The sequence below is a fragment of the Lepidochelys olivacea genome (genome assembly GCF_965140295.1).
Source record: "Lepidochelys olivacea isolate rLepOli2 genome assembly, chromosome: 3".
Classification (NCBI taxonomy): Eukaryota; Metazoa; Chordata; order Testudines; family Cheloniidae; genus Lepidochelys; species Lepidochelys olivacea.
Genome location: NC_140413.1, coordinates 91491972 through 91509372, shown reverse-complemented (window position 1 = coordinate 91509372; position 17401 = coordinate 91491972). Strand labels below are relative to the sequence as shown.

General features: G+C 42.8%; 1 protein-coding gene across 1 annotated transcript in view; it reads right to left on the bottom strand.

The window, feature by feature from the left end:
• SLC35F1 (solute carrier family 35 member F1) overlaps positions 1–17401 on the bottom strand; it is a 387569-nt gene that overhangs the window by 85042 nt on the left and 285126 nt on the right. The window lies entirely within an intron of this gene.

The following is a 17401-nucleotide window of genomic DNA, read 5'->3' as shown; positions in this document are numbered from 1 at the left end:
GACATGCAGTGGTGCTTGTGGGGATGTACTTGTGTGAGAGCACAGAATAATGCCTACTTTTGCACGCTCTTGGGTGGAGGTGTGGGACCATCTATTTTTGTTCTGTGTTTGTCTAGAGTACTATTACTACAGAACTGAGTCCCTTTAAGAAGGATGAGTTTAGGGCCTATATTCCCCCCCCCACATTTTCATAAGTGATTTACCTACAGTTTTGCAGTGTTTCCCTTACACATACTCTGAAGCCTATATGCAGAAGATCTCCTAGTGTATGAAAGCTGCACTATTGCCACTGTTGTCTCCAATTCAACAAGTAGGCTGCTTTGTAAGAGAAATGATTTTTACATCACAAAGAAGGATTTACCCCCAGGAGGTTACAAAATTAAGAGGCCTTATCTGTGCAATGCCTATCAAAACCACACATGCACATGTAGAATCCTTCTCACATTCATTTCCACAGCTGCAGAGGAGCCTTTGACAAAAAACAGATTTAATTCTTTGTGCATGGGTAGAATAATGGATCTGATAGGCTTCAGAGTTTAAACATATTGTCCCTCCTCTTCTCATCTGCCATACCCATCCAATTTATTTCACTGCAATCTGGATAACAGCTTGCTATTTAAGTGAACGTCACCAGAAGCCCTATGCTCCCCTTCCGCTATACATCATGGAATACAGCAGAAGGGACCTCAATGCACAGAATAGTATTGCTTGGAGGAGTACGGCTACATAATGATGTTTCTCCCCTGCCCCACCTGCTGCGTGGGAGCGGAGCATCATGTAGATGAGAGAGTGGCCACAGGAGATGGGGGTTGGAACCAGGATCATCCAGTCAAAATGATAGGTTTCTTTAGATGGCAATCTCAGTCATAGTCACTACCCTGAGCGATAGTACCCTTTCTCTCAATGGTTTTCACGTATTTCAGAGGGTTTGGACACATACCTGTCTGGGGATTTAGCCAATAATAGAATAACATCTGTGTTAGCTAAGCTGCCATTCCAGCTGGTGGGGAGATGAGGGAGGGACTGTGTAGCAGCTATGTGGAATTTCACCTCCATATTATAACCTGAACTCTAAAAGATCTGAGTCATTCCTCTGGCTAACATACATGGGAAAAAAATTCTGGCCTGGTTCCTGCCAGCCCATTGGATCCAATGGGATGATGCAGCAGGCTTGTGGCTCTTCAAAAACTGCACAGCTATGGAGGTCTGTGGTCTTATTCTGAGAGGGTTTTTTATATATATGGCCCCATGATGCTTGTTTACTCCTTCATAGTTATTTGTATTATTGATGGGTCAACAACAACTGCTCTTTGTTTTATTGGACTAAAGATAACACAGTCACCAAATTATTCATGGTCATAGAGGAAAAAGTCATCTCCTTACAGGGCTGTTCTGTTCTTGCTTTTCAAAACACTCAAGTGTATTCTGTTTAATGTATTCATGACTATTTTATTCTATTCTGCTTTCATTATGTACCACACTTTCTTTAAGCCTTTTAGGAGAGCACAGAACTTCTCAACTTGTTTTCTCCAACACCAGTACTTATTCAACTCTCTCACATTTCACTTGCTTGCTGCCTCCACTAAAGAACCAAGGTAGACTAAGGTTGAACTTTTGTATGTGGCCTTTCTCAGTTACAGGGAGACACCTCTCTAAACACACACTTGTTATGTATTCCTGCAATCATTACTGTATGCCACTTCTGTGGAAGAATCTGGCCACCTATGTGGCACGAGAAGGTATTGAAGAAATGAGTTATCCAAAATGGACTATAAGGTTGTAGGCCAAATCCTTTTTAGACTGTAAGGACAGAAAAGTGCTTGTAGTGCACTTAAAAAAACAGAACCCATATCTTGATTGGGACTTCTGGCAGTTACAGTAACATTGGTATTAAATAACCAGATAGCAGCAGCAGCCTCCCCCCTGCATATGTTCATCATGAGGAAGCACAGCTCAGGAAACAAGGGCTGGCCTTCCACTACCTTCTATCCTAGGTAGTCATGTATACCTGTGTAGCATGATTGTAAAATGCTCCCTTTCTGACTGGTATGTGTATCCACTTTGCCCAGGTATGACTATGAAAGGAGCAAGGAAATGGATAATTGTGGCCTGAGAGATGAAGGCACGTGTGGATGGACATGGCAACAAGCAATGGCATAAACATATGCTAGAGTGCAACATATTGTAATTCACACCACCCCCTGGAGACCTCCAAGTGCAGTCGCACAAACACCACTCAGATGTGGATGTGCAACAATGGACTAACTGTATGTATTAAGTGCCAGACATATTTCCAGTCAATCAACGATAGCGTGGCTTTACTCAACAACTAGCCCATTTGACAGTAACTTCAGATGAGTGTGTGTGTATATAAACACACTAGTCACACTGGTTTGTAACAATTTTGTTGAGTGGAATATAAATAGTTCATTATTGGAACCTCATAACAAGCCAACTCATAAGTTAGGACACATCTCGACTGGCATAGTACTTGTACATTCATACAATGCTACACTTTCTCTTCCTCCCACAGCCAGCTTTCGGTAGCACTGCTGGTTGAACTAGCACATGGGTGCCGTCCATCACGCCAAGAAGGTTGGGGAATTATGCATACTGATACAGTCTAGCTTTGACAAAGTTATGCTCCTTGTACAACATGAGAAATCTAATTAAATGCTCAGTGTGGATTAGCTTAATTTTATTACAGTGGTAAAGGCAGCTTGGTACTAGGGACTGGTGTACACCTAGCCTACCTCTACCCACCTACAGCAAGAATTCCTGTAATTGGTACAGTGATACATGGCTTCCTTTGCCTGTAGAAGGTCTTGCTATCTGCCTAGATCTTGTCTGCAGGATGGGTGCAAGCAGATAACAAAGAGCTATTCAGATTCATCTTCCAATCCCGAAGTAGTCAATACACTAAGTATCTGTCATCTCCAAAAACCTACAATGTGTTCTGTAAATTCTCACAATTAATGTGATACTGCAGCTGTACCATGTCACCTTGTACAGGGGGCACAAGGATATAAAATATTTCCCATACCCACTACAAGAATCAAGAAAGCATGAGTCTTAACATACTGGGACACCTAGAAGTAGAATCCTTACAATGGTAAAGCACATTTATACCTTCCTTTTTCCACCTCATCTTCGTGAGACCTAAAAATAGGGGGCCACAAATAAGTAGTGATACTAGCAGTGAGCAACCTTATTACCAAAAAAAAAAATTTTTAGTTAAAAGAAATTTGCAGAATGCCTCCTTGTTTATCATATCATGCTTTCTCTTTCTCAACAGGAATTAACCACAGTATTCTTTCCATAATACTGATTATTTCTCACTTACTTAGAAATACACACTCTTGTATCAACAGAAAATACAGCACTATTACAAAATCTATTTGACTGACAACTGCAGGAGAAAGCCCTATGATATGGTACTGTAGATGTAATAGGGGGAATGGTCCCACTATTGTGGGGAACTTTCCTGGCTTCTGCACTACCCCCGTGAGGTGGGATAGCGAAAGGATCTGAATCCTCGCTCCCACTTCCTTTACCCAGAGGCCTCCCTGCCTGTGAGGCCTCCCCTTCCATGTCTGGCAGAGTCCTCGTAACCCCAACAAGGCTGGGCCCAGGATTCCTGGGGGGCTCGACCCCCAACCCTGCTGTGGTCACCTAGGTCAGGGGCTAGGGTGTCCCCACTCCAGGGTACTCTCTCTGCACTGGGCACTTCTCTGACCCTGTGATTATTACATACCATTTAAAGCAAATACAAGTTATTTAATCAACAATTAATTTTAAAAAAATAAGGAAAAATGGGAAAGGTGAAAGGAAAACACATCACCCTGCTTTGTGGCAGGAAACATCGCAAACAATGTTTCTGGAACATCAGGGCAGTTCACAGTCTGTTCCTTGTAGGTCCTAGGCCTCCTTCTCAGGCCCTGGCTGTGCTGCAGGGATGCTGCGGGTTGGACACTTGCTCGGGTGGTGGCCACACACCTCCAGGATTTGGGTGGTGAGACCCTTCTTCCCAGCTTCAGCCCCCCATCGGGTTAAGATCCCCCTCCCAGTCTGGCCTGCAAGGACCTTTGGCTGGGGGTGTCTTTCTGCGCTGGGCCCTTTGCCCAGGGTCCCTCCTTGGCTGGCCCCAGTTGCTCACCACACCTGGCTCTGTGGCTGCCGCTCTGCTCCTAGCACAGGATCTGCTCACCCTGGGCTGCTTCTGTGACTCTGCTCCCAACTCTGACCTGCTTCCTGGGCTGCTTTTCTGGCCTTTCTGTATCCAGCACAGCTCCGCTCCCCAGCTCAGCTTGGGCCCCTGCTTTCTCCTTAGCTCCGCCCTGCTCTGTCTGACCCAGGCAATTCCAGCTCACACGGAGGAGGGGACCCCCTGGCCTCCTGACTCCCTGATTAGCCTGCCCACCCTGTCAATCAGGCTGACCTGGAGCACTGGCCTCTCCCCATTGTTCCTGGGGACTGTCAGTCTCAGGATCCTGATTTCCCATAGACCCTTCCCCTTTTAGTACTGGGAGCTAGCCAACCAAAACACCCCCATGGAATGTTAATAAGGGGGAAACAGTCCCCTCACATAGAGTTAGAGTAGTAGGGAGCAACACATCATGCAACGAAGATGAAGGAAAGCACAGGTCCACTACTTAGCAGGGAAGAAGAGCTAATAACAGATGACACCAAGAAGGCTGAGGTGTTTAATGTATATTTTGCTTCAGTCTTCACTAAAAAGGTTAATTGTGACCACATGCTTAACACAATATTAACAAGGGAGAAATAATGTTAACGAATATTTAAATATGTTAGATGTATTCAAGTTGTCAGGACCTGATTAAATTCACCATAGGCTACTTAAGGAACTAGCTTTGTAAACACCTAGAGGATAGCAGTGATAAGCAATAACCAACATGGATTTCTCAAGAATAAATCATGTCAAACCAACCTAATTTCCTTCTTTGCCTCATGGATAATAGTTATCAATGTTTCACTGTCAAATTAGGAGGAGGTAACTTGTGTAGTTCTGCAGGAGTCTGTCCTGCATCAGGTACTATTCAATATTTTCATTAATGACTTGGATAATGGAGAGTATGCTTATAAAATTTGCAGATGACACCAAGTTGGGAGGGGATGAAAGTATTTTGAAGGCCCGAATTAAAATTCAAAATGACCTTGACAAATTGGATGAACAAGGTAGAATTCAATAAAGACAAGTGCAAAGTATTACACTTTAAAACGAAAAAAATTAAACGCACAGCTACAAAATAGGGACTAATTGGCTACATGGTAATACTGCTGAAAAGGATCTGGGGATCTTAGTGGATCATAAATTGAATATGAGTCAACAATGTGATGCAGTTGCTAAAAAAGGCTAATATTCTGGGGTGTATTAACAAGAGTGTCATATGTAAGACATGGGAGGTAATTGTCCTGCTCTACTTGACCCTGGTGAGACATCACCTGGAATACTGTGTCCAGATCTGGACATCACACTTCAGGAATGATGTGGACAAATTGGAGAGAGTCCAGAAGAGAACATTAATTATCAAAGGTTTAGAAAACCTGACCTATGAGGAAAGGTTAAAAAAACTGGGCACATTTAGTCTTGAGAAAAGATGACCTGTAAACAGTCTTCAAATATGTTAACGGTTGTTATAAAGAGTACAGTGAGTGATCAATTGTTCTCTATGTCCACTGAAGGTAGCATAGCTAGGACAGAGGGTCGCTCAGGCATAGTCTGTATAACTATTACACTCCTCTGCTTCCTGCACATCAGCTTAACTCTTTGCTAAAGCACAGGTCAGAATTCTGTCCTTTCAGAAAACAATACGCAAAGTTAAATCTTGGCTATTGTATGTAAATACCTGATAAACAGATGTTAATAGTTCCCAGTCAATTTCAGAGACAGAAAACCATACACTTTCTTAGTAAAAACAAACAATTAATGCACACAGAACACATTGTAAAAAGTATAAAACATTGTAAGTAGTACTGGGAATACTATAAATAAACACAGTAAATCTTCTGGTGTTCCTTATACAGACTTTCCCTCCTTTTGTTTCTGTTATAAGTATTCAAATATGAGGTTTCAATATAACATTTTCTGTACTTTAGCACATGCATCAAAACACATTCCCATCTCATCCTCTCTGAGATGACTTTGTCTTTACAGTCTGACCATAGAAGGCAGTGGGTGTCACCTGGACTCTTCAGAGCTTGTAGAATGGCAGCATCTCAAGTTATGTCTACATTGTAGCTGGGAGTGAGCCTCACAGCTAGGTAGACAGACTCCTGCGAGCTTGGCTCAAGCTAGTACTAAAAATAGCACTGTGGATATTATGGCTTTGGTGGAGACTTGGGCCATCCACCTAAGCTCAGACCTAGGGGTTGGGTGCCCAAGCTGCAGCAACATCTATACTCCTTTTTTTAGTGTATTAGCTCAAGCCAAACTAGCAGGAGTCTGTCTACCTGGGCTGGGAGGCTCACTCCCAGCTGCAGTATAGATAGACCCTTCAGAACCCTGTCAGCAAACAAACAGTCTGGGACCCTCCACAACTAGCAGCTTTCCAGTCCCTGGGTTAATAGTTGACTGGTCCTCTCTGTAGCTGGTGAAATAGAAACCTGTAGCCTGTATCCAGAGTGGTACAGGGAATGGGACCCAGCAGAAACTAATCTTGGTTCTGAATCAATCAGTTGCTGACTGGGTCCACAAGGCTCTTCTGAACTCTACTTATAACCTTCGCTACCCCTTGCTCTCTGATTTGCTCAGTGCTCAAAGGGTGACGAGCATATGATCTACCAGGTGGGTTGCCCAGAATGGAAACTTCCTATATAGTTTTAGAACAGCTACTTAAAATATCTAGTAACTACCACACTCTGTTCTGTAAGTTTCTGTGTCTTTTTGAGTTGCCCTGTTCTGCTCTTTGCACATGTGTGAAGACAGTATCCAGCCAAGATCTACGTCTCCTCCCTTGAAGAAATAAAATCAAATGCTGCAGTATAAAGCATGTGGGTTTATATTAGGACAAGAAGTAATTAGCCTAATCTGCAGCAAGGGAGGTTTAGGTTATAGTTAGAAAGTTTTTTCTAACATCTAAGGATGGTTAAGCTCTGGAATAGGCTTCCAAGGGAGGTTGTGGAATCCCCAATAATGGAGATTTTTAAGAACAGTTTAGACGAAAGCCTGTCATCAGGGATGGTCTAGGTTTATTTGGTCCTGCCGAAGCAAGGGGGATGAACTAGATATGTCGACATCCCTTTCAGTCCTACTTTTCTATCATTCTGTGTGCACTTTAATATTAAAAGAGTAGAGATCAATCATCTGATGAGGTAGTCAGGCATTATTTAGTGAATTATAAGCATAGAAAACCATTACAGGCTCCCCTTTTAAGCATTTAGCATCACCAACAAAGACTTTACTGTTTAACTATCCATCAGGTTTCAGAGTAGCAGCCGTGTTAGTCTGTAACCGCAAAAAAACCAGGAGTACTTGTGGCACCTTAGAGACTAACGAATTTACTAGAGCATAAGCTTTTGTGGGCTATAGCCCACTTCATCGGATGCATAGAATGGAACGTATAGTTTATATATATATATACACACACACACACACACACATACAGATAAGTTGGAAGTTACCATACAAACTGTGAGAGGCTAATTAGTTAAGATGCGCTATTATCAGCAGGAGAAAAAACTTTTGTAGTGATAATCAAGATGGCCCATTTAGACAGTTGACAAGAGGGTGTGAGGATACTTAACTTAAGGAAATAGATTTTACTGTTTAACCATCCATCAGTTTGCTCAGTAGAACATTTTCTTATGGTCACTAATGTGTCCAATTCAGTCACTGCAGAGATTTCATAATTCTTTCATTATTTCACTCAATAGTCACACCTGTGAATTTATCCTCATCTGCTTACCCATCTATATCATGGTCAAAGCCTGGAATTAGACCAGTCATGCACCAATTACTCAGCACATGAAAAACAGAGTCAGTGCACCTTCCCTCAACATGCAGCTGCTAAAAGTGACTGATATTAAGTAGACTAAACAAAAGGGACAGAGCATTTTCATTATTTTATAAGGCAGATAGTTATGTTGGTATGTCTAGCTCTGAGCACCACTTCAATACAATGCCTAAGGCAACTGAAAGCCAATCTAGATGACCCAATAGATTCCATCCTACCCATTCCAGTAAAGCAGGGTGCACTGTGTTTACACAAGCCAACTCATCAACAGAGCAGATTTTCAGGCAGAGTGAAGCTACATAATGCAGGATCAGGCAGTCAAAAACTAAGGATGCTGTTGACCTCTCACAGAGGAGGCATAATCTCAATTTCAGTGCTGAGGAATCAAACATCATGGTAGACACAGTGCTGGAGAATTCTGAAATCCTGTTTGCCAAGGACAATAAAGCAGCCCCACAGGCTGTGAGATGAGCTGAAAAGTGAACTATTAGTAATGCAGTAGAGACCATTCCCATAGATCACTGTGTGACATTCAACATCACTGCAGGAAAAAAAAGCTTCCTGATATGAAGAAAAACTAGGTGGCAATTATATGGCTGCAAAAGCCCAGATGATGAACCTCCATGTGAATTGATGCTCCCTTGATGGAAGGAGATGGCAACAGATGTTGATCACAGTACTATCCAGGGGAAAGCCCAAGGAACTGAAATCCCATCTAAGAAGTATTAAGGTACAGTTGTATGTTCAGTGTGTGTTCATGTCCTTGTATCTGCTATAGAAAACCTCACCAATACTTTTAAAACAACTCATTGTGTTTCTCTGTTGCCTTGCACCCTGTGAATGCAAACTGGGTGTAAAACTATTGGGTCTGAATGGCAGAGATTGACACCTGCTTTGCACATGTGTGAACAATTACACAAGGTGCAAGTCAGAGGAGACTCAAGCCTTCTGTGGTCATTTAGTGACATGGCCAATACTAGACCAGGCTACCCCACATCACTTTGCATCCTTAAGAGTAGATTTTTAATGTGAAATGTCCACTTACTGTAAAGGCTCAGCACCTTCAACCAACTTTTATTACCACTGACAAGTACTTCAATGTGCATACAAACCACATTTATGGAGGGAAGCTCAGTTGGATCAATGTCTGCTTGGAAGTCCATTCAAACAATACCAGCAGCACAATCCTGACCTGTATCAGTGGCTGAATAAATGATTGTGGTTAGCACTTTTATAATTTTCACTCTCACCCCTCAAACTACTTAAAGTACCTGGGTATTTATCTCAGTAGCAGTATGAGTAGTGGGTGGGTTTTCAATTCTAAGCATCTGCTTAGGCTTTTGTGTCTCTCAACTTGGATTCAGTGTGAAAGTCACTGTGCTACAATGGAATCTGATCATTGCACTGCTCATCTGTGCTGTGGTCAGAAGCCATCTGGATAAGTAAATATTACTGGAGTCATACTCCATCCACACCATCACTATTCTGCTCACGCCTTCTCATCTCCCTGGCATCTAGGAACACCATACATTCACCAGTTTAAGCCCCAATGCAATGACATGTATATTATCTCAATGATGGGACTGTGTTTCTCTCCACCTGTTAAGTGTGGTACTTAGTTTAGGCAAAAGCTAAAAGCCAGAGTATGTTCTTCTGTGAACTAATGAGATTAACAGAACTCCCAACATGATATAAACTACCTAGAGAGCAACAGGGGAGGTGATTGTAAACCAATTACAGCCACAGACAGACTTATGGGAGAGTCAATACATTCTTTCCCTGCATGCAATTACATTATTCTGGTTTTTTTTTTCTTTCTCTGTCCCACAGCCTTTTTGTGGAATGCCCTAGTGGTCCTTCCATGGCTTTGACACATCCCCCCCCCAAAAAAAATTTGCATAACCACAGCCCCCTTTCTACATGAAGCAGAAGCTGTCCTGTTCCACATACACTTCTTCGGCAACTTTACCTTGGGAACATACAGCATTAGCACTTCCTGATACTTTGCTTCTGAGTAAATTCTGAGTCCCCTCACTTTCTACACTACATTTTACTTGGAATGATCTGGTCCTTAGTTATGAGTTTAATAATTACTTTATTCCATTTTGAGGTACATAAGGGTTTCTTTGAAGGCAGGAATAAGTAACAAATTGTTCTTGGTTCAAGAAAAGGGACCCACCAGTTCTGAACCTCATGTTGTGACAGCACATGATTGCAGTGCTATCATAACCTCCTCTTCTATTTTTCTGTCCCTTGTTACACCTTGGTCTGTTTTATGTAACTGATGTGGAATTTGTAATACAAAACCTCCCACAGGATATGAAATATTACCTCAGATGGAATGTCTTAGTGTGGTTAATTACCTCAAAGGCCTTGATCTCAAACAAAGATACATGTCTGATATTTACCTTGCTCCCATCCTCCCTCATGGAGTCTATGCCAGTGAAACAGAGAAAAAAAATGTATTGGACTAGAGAGGGAGTCCATGATGAATAAGTAAGCTGTCAACAAATCAATGTTAGAAATGGAGTAGTCCCTGCCACCCTGAGCAGCCCACTTATGCACTGGAAGTGATATACAAATGGCCTGCTAACATGTTATTTTATTTATTATTACTAGTACAGTTTCAGTTTATATGCATGGTGATACACGTATTCCAAGTGGAGGTAACTTGCATGGAGGGACTTCAGAACACCAGTAGGTAAAGTCCAGCATAGTCAGACAGTTTACTTCACCCATGAGGTGACCAGTCATTCTCCTTATGCAGTTACAAACTCAGGGCATGTAACATTCCTGACTTCAAACTGAAGGAGATAAAAATCAGACCATTAGCTATAAACTTCACTCCTCAGTTGCCAACCCCAGTGCAATACAAGATGCAAACAAGTACTGAGTCAGAAAACAACTGGGTAGGTCCATAGTTGCCATTGTGGCCATAAGATCTTCGGAAAACACTGAGAAATATCATCCACAAGGATGCTGAACTGACATAAAATAAGAAACCCAGGTAAGGTTCAGATTGGGGAAAAATGTGGTGGTACTATTTCAAGCTCCACCCACAAATATGAGCTTGTCTGCATGGGGAGTTATTCTGGAATAGCTGTTCCTGATAATCTACACATGAAAATTAATCTGGACTAAGGTAGGGGATGCATTTTAAGCAGATTAAATATTCTTAATTCTACGTGTAGACACTTTTCTGTATTTGTTTAATCCACTTCCAAAATGGACTACAATAATTCAGAATAAGACACTCTTACATACATACAAATGTATGGAATAAGAGCAGAGACTGAATCGGGAATAGTTAATCTGCTTTAAAATTCACACCCTACCTTATTTCAGATTAAATTTTCATGTGTAGACAAACCCTAACCTTCATGTAAATCATCAACGCTGCTCACAGTAGATTATGCAAGTATCCAAAATATGATCGCACAAAGAAAGAAGTAGCGGGACTGCTAAACACTGAGGATGGGATGGAGATTAACGATAATCTAGACATGGCTCAACACCTAAAGAAATAATTTGCCTCAGTTTTTAATGGGGATAATGAGGATCGTAGGGGTAGTGGCAGGGTGGGTAATGGAAATGAGGATATAGAAATAGAAATGACCACATCAGAGGAAATCAAACACAAACAGTTTAATGGGACTAAAACAGGGGGCCTGGATAATCTCCATCCAAGAATATTAAAGGAACTAACACATGAAATTGCAAACCCAGCACAGCAAGGATTTTTAATGAATCTGTAAACTCAGGGATCATACCATGTAACTGGAGAATTGCTAAAATAGCTCCCATTTTAAAGAAAGGGGGGAAAAGTGACCCGGGAAACTACAGGCCTGTTAGTTTGACCTCAATTGTATGCAAGGTCTTGGAACAAATTTTGAAAGAGAAAGTTAAAGGCTTAAAGGTAAATGGTAGTTGGGATAAAATACAACATGGTTTTACAAAAGGTAGATTGTGCCAGACTAACTTGATCTCCTTCTTCGAGAAGATCATAGAATCATAGACTTTAAGGTCAGAAGGGACCATTATGATTGTCTAGAATGACCTCCTGCACACTGCAGGCCACAGAATCTCACCCACCCACTCCTGTAACAAACGCCTAACCTATGTCTGAGCTATTCAAGTCCTCAAATCGTGGTTTAAAGACTTCAAGGTGCAGAGATTCCTTCAGCAAGTGATCCGTGCCCCACACTGCAGAGGAAGGCGAAAAACCCCCAGGGCCTCTGCCAATCTGCCCTGGAGGAAAATTCCTTCCTGACCCCAAATATGGTGATCAGCTAAACCCTGAGCATGTGGGCAAGACTCACCAGCCAGACACCCAGGAAAGAATTCTCTGTAGTAACTCAGATCGCACCCCATCTAACATCCCACCACAAGCCATTGGGCATATTTACCATTAATAGTCAAAGATCAATTAATTGCCAAAATTAGGCTTTCCCATCATACCATCCCCTCTATAAACGTATTAAGCTTAGTCTTGAAGCCAGATATGTTTTTTGGCCCCACTGGTCCCCTTGGACGGCTGTTCCAGAACTTCACTTCTCTGATGGTTACAAACCTTCATCTAATTTCAAGTCTAAACTTCCTGATGGCCAGTTTATATCCATTTGTTCTTGTGTCCATATTGGTACTGAGCTTAAATAATTCCTCTCCCTCCCTGGTATTTATCCCTCTGATATATTTATAGAGAGCAATCATATCTCCCCTCAGCCTTCCTTTGGTTAGGCTAAACAAGCCAAGCTCTTTGAGTCTCCTTTCATAAGACAGGTTTTCCATTCCTCGGATCATCCTAGTAGCCCTTCTCTGTACCTGTTCCAGTTTGAATTCATCCTTCTTAAACATGGGAGACCAGAACTGCACAAAGTATTCCAGGTGAGGTCTCACCAGTGCCCTGTATAACAGTACTAACACCTCCTTATCTCTACTGGAAATATCTCGCCTGATGCATCCCAAGACCGCACTAGCTTTTTTTCACAGCCATATCACATTGGTGGCTCATAGTCATCCTGTGATCAACCAATACTCTGAGGTCCTTCTCCTCCTCTGTTACTTCCAAGTGATGCGTCCCCATCTTATAACAAAAATTCTTGTTATTAATCCCTAAATGCATGACCTTGTACTTTTCACTATTAAATTTCATCCTATCAAGATAACTGATTTTGTAGAAAGGAAATGCATAGATCTAATCTATCTGGATTTCAGTAAGGCATTTGATACAGTTCCACATGGGAAATTATTAGTTATATTGAAGAAGATGGGGCTTAATATGAGAATTGAAAAATAGATAAGGAACTGGCTAAAGGGGAGACTACAACAGATCATAATGAAAGGTGAACTGTCAGGCTGGAGGGAGGTTACTGATGAAGTTCCTCAGGGATTGGTCTTGGGACCAATCTTATTTAACATTTTTATTAAACACCTTGGCATAAAAAGTGGAAGTGTGCTAATAAAATTTGTGGATGACATGAAGTTGGGAGGTATATCAATATGGAGGAGGACTGGAAATCATACAAGATGATCTGGATGACCTTGTAAACTGGAGTAATAGAAATGGGATGAAATTTAATAGTGCAAAGTGCAAGATCATGCACTTAAAGACTAACAACAAAAATTTTTGCTATAAGTTGGGGATGTATCAGTTGGAGGTGACAGAGGAGGAGAAAGACCTGGATGTATTGGCTGATCACAGGATGACTATGAGCTGCCAATGTGATGTGGCTGTAAAAAAGGCTAACACAATCCTAGGATGCATCAGGCAAGGTGTTTCCAGTGGAGATAGGGAAGTGTTAGTACTATTATACAAGGAACGGGTGAAACCTCATCTGGAATACTGTGTGCAATTCTGGTCTCCCATGTTTAAGAAAAATGAATTCAAACTGAAAGAGGTGCAGCGAAGGGCTGCTAGGGTAATCAGAGGAATGGAAAACATACCTTATGAGAGAAAGCTCCAAGAGCTTGGCTTGTTTAGCCTAACCAAAAGAAGGCTGAGGGGAGATAGGATTGCTCTCTATAAATACATCTGAGGGTAAATATCAGGGAGGGAGAGGAGTTATTTAAGCTAAGTACCAATGTGGACACAAGAACAATGGATATAAACTGGCCATCAACAAGTTTAGGCTTGAAATTAGACGAAGGTTTCTAACCATCAGAGGAGTGAAGTTCTGGAACAGACTTCCAAGGGGAGCAGTGGGGGCAAAAAACCTAACTGGCTTCAAGACTGATTCTGATAAGTTTATGGAGGGGATGGTATGATGAGACTGCCTACAATGGCATGTCTCTGATTAGTGAGTGCTAGCAGCAAATAACTCCAAAGGCTGGTGATGGGACACTAGATGGTGGGGGCTCTGAGTTACTACTGAGAATTCTTTCCCAGGTGTCTCACTGGTGTGTCTTGCCCACATGCTCAGGGTCTAACTGATCGCCATATTTGGGGTCAGGAAAGAATTTCTCCCTAGGTCAGATTGGCAGCCTGGGGCTCGGGTCACTTGCAAGTTTAAACTAGTGTAAATGGTGGATTCTCTGTAACTTTAAGTCTTTAAATAATGATTTGAGGACTTCAGTAACTCAGCCAGAGGTTAAAGGTCTACTACAGGAGTGGAAGGGTGAGGTTCTGTGGCCTGCAATGTGCAGGAGGTCAGACTAAATCAGGGGTTCCCAAACTTGGTTCATGGCTTGTTCAGGGTAAGCCCCTGGTGGGCCGCGAGACACTTTGTTTACCTGAGCATCCACAGGTACGGCCACTTGCAGCTCCCATTGGCCGGGAACAGAGAATCGTGGCCACTGGGAGCTGCGAGTGGCTGTACCTGCAGATGCTCAGGTAAACAAAGTGTCTCGTGGCCCACCAGGGGCTTAACAACCCGTGAACCAAGTTTGGGAACCCCTGGACTAGATGACCATGATGGTCCCTTCTGGCCATACAGTCTATGAGTGACAGACTGATCTAGTGGCAATTCTCATGGCACTGGGTTTTAAAATGCATGAGATCCTTAATGCCCATGCAGGCTAGGCATAATGTGAGATTTGAAAGTCTTCTCTGAAAGATATGTACACACAGTAAACTGCACGGAACCAGTTTATCTACCTTGAAAATATGAAGGATTGAGACAATCCTAGTAGAACTCAAGCCTCTGGTTATAGGGAGTCTTTAGTAGGGGGATTAAATGAAACCTGATGCCTACACCACCATAGTGTTCCTTATTATGTGCGACAGTTTTTTTTTACAGTGTTATTTTCTGATACTTATTTTGTGCTGTTGCACAAGCTGTAGTGATAGGTAAAATTTGAGTCAAGATATCAGAAAAGATTCTGTTGTCCTTCATCCCAGATTTGGTACAGACAAGGGACTGATCCCAATAGATGCTTAACCACTCTTTGGATTAGGACATGGATAGATTAGCCCCTTGGAACTTGAAAATATACATGCACATCTTCCCAAGTGTCAATTTGGCTGGCAATCTGGAAAATGCCAGTATTTAAATGGTTAAACACAGATGCTGTAGTACACAGAAGGGGGGGGGGGAATCAACAGCTATCAACACCACATTCTGTTCTATTTGCATTTCCTTTCTATGATACAGTGTAGCTCAACCTTGTCTGACTAACCTGTTGTGCTGGGTATGACATACGTGTAGGTACTAAGATGGATGTCCCTGTGTCATGCCTTCGGGTCAGCCTGCAGCAATTCAGGATAGGACCTTTTGTCATACTTTCGCCTGTGCTCACCAAGTGGCAAGAGTCCTTAGGCAGCCCTTACATTCTGTGTCATTAGTTATCACCCAGCTCTGTGCTGAAGCTCACAAAATTGACAGATTCATCTGCAGCAATCAGGAAACATCGGGACCAATTACTGGGAACTTCCAAGCAACAAGCACGGTCACTCCTCACTTATATGGAAGGGAAAAGAGGCCATTGCTCTGTGTCATTAAAAAGAACAAAAACCATTTTCTCCAGGCTACTTTACCCTTTACAGAGAGAAAGTTTAATACAAATATATTTTTCTTTCTACTCCCCTTTAAACCATATTGAATCAGATTACTTTGCCCTTATCTTAGCACACAATAGCAATTATGCTGTAAATAGATTGATATTAATGATATCACAAAATCTGATTCGTTATTGTGTCCATTACATCCTACACAGACACATTCAAAGTAATCCACCCACACATACATACAAACAAAATAATCATATCCTGCTGCTTTTCACCATGCTGCTGTGATCCTAGTTGGATATTTAAGGTGGTACAATCCATGCCTTCTCTTACTCCATGTACTCTATCAAGGTATATATAATACAGCAGTCTCCTCCCATGGCTGGTATTCCTCCTCTTAGGGCTTGTCTAAATGAACACTTTGTGGCAAGCTGGAGTATGAATCTGCACTAGCTTGCCGCACACGAGCTAAGTGTGCATGTGGACCCTGCTGCACAGTGCATGTAGCGGGGCCAGCTCCGGAGAGAAAGGGGTTATACCAGCTCTGGGAAAGGGCTGCCCCAAGGAGCCAATCAGGCAAAGGCAGGTAGCAGCTAGTCCAGGCCTGGGAGGGCTAGTATAAAAAGGGCTGCGAGTTAGGAGGCAGGCAGTCTCACTCCAGCCTTGGGGTGGGAAGGACCGGGCTGCCTGGCAGCACAGGATACCTTCAACAGAGCAGTGCTAGGGAAGGGGCAGGCTGAGCTGGGGAGCTCAGGCCTGGCGACCTCCCAGGTTGAAGCCTCACAGGAAGGCCTCAGGAGGTACTGGGGCTGCAGGGAAAGGCAGCGAGTCCAACCCCCTAGCCAATGATGAGTGGCCACTGCAGACGGCAGTTTGCCCCTGAGTAAAGAGGCTAGATGAGGACTGGCAGTGGGTCACTGAGGCAAGGTGGGCTCAGGGGAGTGGGGTTCCCTGCGTGAGGGGCCGTACCCCAAGGTAAGGGGCACCGTGGTCCGGGAGGGACATGGGACCTATATGTGGTGGAAATAAAGGGACTGCAGAGGGATAGGTAACGGGGGGACCGGGGTACATCGGCCCATAGAGGGCGCTCCAGGGCTGAGAGAGCTAATTCCCAGGCAACCAGCAGGAGGCGCTATGCCAGTGAGTCAGCCCAATTTGCTACACAGAGCTTTTGAACTACCCTGCTTTGAAATGGGAGTGGATTAAAAGGCACAAGCCTCCAACAGATTTACTCTGGATGTATACCTTTGTAACTCAAAACAGGACTGGGCCATTATTCTTTCCCCCTGAGTGTGTGTTTCCCTTTCCCTTCAGGAAGAAAATCTAAAAAGACAAAAAAATCATAGGATTTTCAGTTCACAGCTGGGACTGGTGTGTCCAACAGTCAAGAGAGTAAAGGATTCCTGCACTAAACCAAAAGAGAATTCAAACTCTAATCCACTGAGCTGCCGTTAACATTTTTCTTCTGTACATTTTTACTTTAGGG